The 5,059-nt window shown below is 40.1% G+C and overlaps 1 pseudogene; it reads right to left on the bottom strand.

The window, feature by feature from the left end:
- Positions 1-2,502: 2,502 nt before the first annotated feature.
- On the bottom strand, positions 2,503-4,443 carry LOC148571976 (uncharacterized; annotated as a pseudogene).
- Between the last annotated feature and the right edge of the window lie 616 nt (positions 4,444-5,059).

Raw genomic sequence — 5,059 nt, 5'->3', positions numbered from 1 at the left:
CGATTAGCCGTGCCGTGACAGGGCATTTGGATCATTTTCCCGAGAGAAGACCGAAAGTAGCCATTAACAATGGTGATGTATCACATAAAGCCAGCCATGGAAAGGAGTAAGACTGATTGGATGAAGATAGCAGGAAAGCAGAGGTTCAGAGGAACGAAAGCATCTCTATTCGCTTATCTGAAATTCTCACCAATGAATTACATAAGTATTTCTATCCCTATTCTATTATTTAATTTCGAAAACCCATTACTGTTTTATATTCGCCTGACTGAGATTTACAAGGTGACCATAGCTTGCTTCATACCAACAATCTCCGTGGGATTCGACCCTTACTCACGTAAGGTATTACTTGGACGACCCAGTGCACTTGCTGGTTAGTTATGTGAAGTTGTGAAGATATGTTTAGACCATGGTCCTGTGCATCCGTTTTTGGTGCCATTACCAGGGAATCAATTTCGAACAACAATTCACAACCTGAGTAACAATTTCGCATACCAGTTCTTAAGCACACTCTTTTTTTTTTTTTTGCTTTGGATCTTGTCATTAACCGCTCAGTCTCAAGTTTTCACTTGACACCTTCATGCCACAAGCACATGGTTAGGGACAGCTTGGTTTAGCCGCTTAGACCAGGATTTTATTCCTTTAGGCCCTCCTATCCACTGATGCTCAAAGCCTTGGATCCTTTTTATTACCCTTGCCTTTTGGTTTTAAGGGCTATTGGCTTTTTGCTGTTGCCTTTTGGTTTAAAGAGCTTTTGGCTTTTTTTGCTTGCTTTTTCTTTTTATTTCTTTTTTTTTCGCCATTTTTCTTTTCTTTTTTTTTCTTTTTTTTTTCGCAAGCTTTTATATTCACTTCTTTTTCTTGCTTCAAGAATCAATTTTATGATTTTTCAGATTATCAATAACATTTCTCCTTTTTCATCATTCTTTCAAGAGCCAACATATTTAACATTCATAAACCACAATATCAACAGACATATGCACTGTTCAAGCATTCATTCAGAAAACAAAAAGTATTGTCACCACATCAAAATAATTAAACTAGTTTCAAGGATGAATTCGAAACCATGTACTTCTTGTTCTTTTGTAATTAAAATAGTTTTCATTTAAGAGAGGTGATGGATTCATAGGACATTCATAGCTTTAAGACATAGACATTTAAACACTAATGATCATATAGTAAAGACACAAACATAAATAAAACATAAGGCTCAAAAACCAAAAAACAGGAAAATAAGAACAAGGAGATTAAGGAATGGGTCCACCTTAGTGAGGGTGGCGTCTTCCTCTTCTTGAAGAACCAATGGTGCTCTTGAGCTCCTCTATGTCTCTTCCTTGTCTTTGTTGCTCCTCCCTCATAGCTCTTTGATCTTCTCTAATCTCATGGAAGATGATGGAGTGCTCTTGGTGCTCCATCCTTAGTTGTCCTATGTTGGAGCTTAATTCTCCTAGGGAAGTGTTGATTTGCTCCCAATATTTTTGTAGAGGGAAGTGTATCCCTTGAGGCATCTCAGGGATTTCATGGTAAGGAATTTCCTCATGCTCCTGTTGAGATCTATGAGTGGGCTCTCTTGTTTGCTCCATCCTTTTCTTAGTGATGAGCTTTTGAGATGAATCTTTCCATCTTCCATGACTCAGAGGTGGAAGCTTTTGCCTTTCCTTTCCTCTTTCTTGAGGTTTCTCTGGCCTTAGGTGCCATTGATGGTTATGGAAAAACAAAAAGCAATGCTTTTACCACATCAAACTTAAAAGGTTTTCTCGTCCTCGAGCAAAAGAAGAAATGAGGTAGTAGAAGAAGAAGAAAATGGAGGAGATGGAGGGAGAAGGTGTATTCGGCCAAGGGGGAGAAGTGATGGTTGTAATGTGTGAAAATGGAGTAGTGTTGAGGGGTTTATATAGGGGTGGGATAGGTAGGGGTTTATAGGGAAGAGTGGATGGATGTGATTGGTTAAGGGTATTTGGGAAAGAGGTATGGAGGTGATTGGTGAAGGGTAGGTGGGGAAGATGGGGATCCTGTGGGGTCCACAGATCCTATGGGAGATCCTGTGAGATCCACAGATCCTGAGGGGTCAAGGACTTAGCATCCCTGCTCCAATTAGGCGTGCAAAACGTCCTTTGTATGCAATACTAGCGTTTAACGCCAAACTGCTGCCTGTTTTTGGCGTTAAACGTCCAAATGTAGCCAGTTTCTGGCGTTTAACGCCAAGTTGTTGCTTGTTTCTGGCGTTAAATGCCAGCTTGGTGCTTGTTTCTGGCGTTAAACGCCAGACAGATGCTTGTTTCTGGCGTTTAAACGCCAGAATGCTCTTCCTCTAGGGTGTACTATTTTTAATGCTGTTTTTCATTCTCTTTTTTTATTTTCCAGTAGTTTTTGTGACTTCACATGATCATCAACCTAAAGAAAACATAAAATAGCAATGAAAAATAAATAGATATAATTAAATAACATTGGGTTGCCTCCCAACAAGTGCTTCTTTAATGTCAATAGCTTAACAGTGAGCTCTCATGGAGCCTCATAGATGTTCGAGCATTGTTGGGACCTCCCAACACCAAACTTAGAGTTTGAATGTGGGGGTTCAACACGAAACTTAGAGTTTGGTTGTGGCCTCCCAACACCAAACTTAGAGTTTGACTGTGGGGGCTTTGGTTAACTCTGCAGTGAGAGAAGCTTTTCATGCTTACTCTCCATGGTTACAGAAGGAGATCTTTGAGTTTTAAACACAAGGTTGTCCTCATTCAATTGAAGGACTAACTCTCCTCTGTCCACATCAATCACAGCTTTTGCTGTGGCTAGGAAGGGTCTTCCAAAGATGATGGATTCATCCTCATCATTCCCAGTGTCTAGGATTATGAAATCAGCAGGGATGTAAAGGCCTTCAACCTTTACTAACACGTCCTCTACTAGTCCATAAGCCTATTTTCTTGAGTTGTCTGCCATCTCTAATGAGATTCTGGCAGCTTGCACATCAAAGATCCCAAGTTTCTCCATTATAGAGAGTGGCATTAAGTTTATTCCTGACCCCAGGTCACACAGAGCCTTCTCAAAGGTCATGGTGCCTATGTTACAGGGAATTAGGAATTTACCAGGATCCTGTTTCTTTTGAGGTAATTTCTGCCTATCTAATGCATTCAGTTCATTGGTGAGCAAGGGAGGTTCATCTTCCCAAGTCTCATTACCAAATAATTTGGCATTCAGCTTCGTGATTGCACCAAGGTATTTAGCAACTTGCTCTTCAGTAATGTCTTCATTCTCTTCAGAGGATGAATACTCATCAGAGCTCATGAAGGGCAAAAGGAGGTTCAATGGAATCTCTATGGTCTCTGGATGAGCCTCAGATTCCTTTGGTTCCGCAAAGAGAAACTCTTTATAGGTCAATGGACGTCCCTGAAGGTCTTCCTCGCTAGGATTCACATCCTTCTCCTCCTCTCTGGGTTCGGCCACACCAAGTAAGGTAATGGCCTTGCACTCTCCTTTTGGATTCTCTTCTGTATTGCTTGGGAGAGTACTAGGAGGAGTTTCAGTGACCCTTTTACTCAGCTGGCCTACTTGTGCCTCCAGATTTCTAATGGAGGACCTTGTTTCATTCATAAAACTTAAAGTGGCCTTAGATAGATCAGAGACTATATTTGCTAAGCTAGATGGATTCTGCTCAGAATTCTCTGTCTGTTGCTGAGTGGATGATGGAAAAGGCTTGCTATTGCTAAACCTGTTTCTTCCACCATTATTAAAACCTTGTTGAGGCTTTTGTTGATCCTTCCATGAGAAATTTGGATGATTTCTCCATGAGGGATTATAGGTGTTTCCATAGGGTCCACCCATGTAATTTACCTCTGCTATTGCAGGGTTCTCAGGATCATAAGCTTCTTCTTCAGAAGATGCCTCTTGAGTACTGTTGGATGCAGCTTGGAATCTATTCAGACTCTGAGAAATCATATTGACTTGCTGAGTCAATATTTTATTCTGAGCCAATATGGCATTCAGAGCATCAATTTCAAGAACTCCCTTTCTCTGAGGCGTCCCATTACTCACAGGATTCCTTTCAGAAGTGTACATGAACTAGTTATTTACAACCATGTCAATGAGTTCCTGAGCTTCTGCAGGCATTTTCTTTAGGTGAATGGATCCACCTGCAGAATGGTCTAATGACATCTTAGATAATTCAGACAAACCATCATAGAATATATCCAGGATGGTCCATTCTGAAAGCATGTCAGAAGGACACTTTTTGGTCAGTTGCTTATATCTCTCCCAAGCTTCATAGAGGGATTCACCTTTTTTCTATTTGAAGGTTTGAACATCCACTCTAAGATTGCTAAGCTTTTGAGGAGGAAAGAATTTGGCTAAGAAAGCCGTGTCCAGCTTATCCCAAGAGTTCGGGCTATCTTTAGGTTGAGAGTCCAACCATATTCTAGCTCTGTCTCTTACAGCAAACGGGAAAAGCATAAGCCTGTAGACCTCGGAGTCAACCCCATTGGTCTTAACAGTATCACAGATCTGCAAGAATTCAGTTAAGAACTGAAAAGGATCTTCTGATGGAAGTCCATGAAACTTGCAGTTCTGTTGTATCAGAGAAACTAATTTAGGCTTTAGCTCAAAATTTTTTGCTCCAATGGTAGGGATTGAGATGCTTCTTCCATTTAAATTGGAATTTGGTTCAGTAAAGTCACCAAGCATCTTCCTTGCATTGTTATTATTTTCGGCCATGTCTCCTTCTTTTTCGAAAATTTCTGTCAGATTTTCTCCAGAGAGTTGTGCTTTATCTTCCCTTAGCTTCCTCTTCAGAGTCCTTTCAGGTTTGGGATCAGCTTCAACAAGAATGTTTCTTATCCTTGTTCCTGCTCATATGAAAAAGAAGAGAACACAAAAGAAAATATGGAATCCTCTATGTCACAGTATAGAGATTCCTTTATGTGAGTAGAAGAAGAAAAGAATAGAAGAAGAGAAATTCGAACACCAAGAAGAAGAGAGGGTTCGAATTTTGAGATAAAGAGAAGTGTTAGTAAGTAAATAAATAATTAGAAGGAGATGAGAGATGGAAGAATTCAAAAATAAAATAAAA

Source organism: Arachis ipaensis, chromosome B3 (assembly GCF_059453495.1).
Source record: "Arachis ipaensis isolate K30076 ecotype BB chromosome B3, ASM5945349v1, whole genome shotgun sequence".
Classification (NCBI taxonomy): domain Eukaryota; kingdom Viridiplantae; phylum Streptophyta; class Magnoliopsida; order Fabales; family Fabaceae; genus Arachis; species Arachis ipaensis.
The sequence above is the reverse complement of the archived record's forward strand: the minus strand, read 5'-3'. Positions and strand labels throughout refer to the sequence as shown.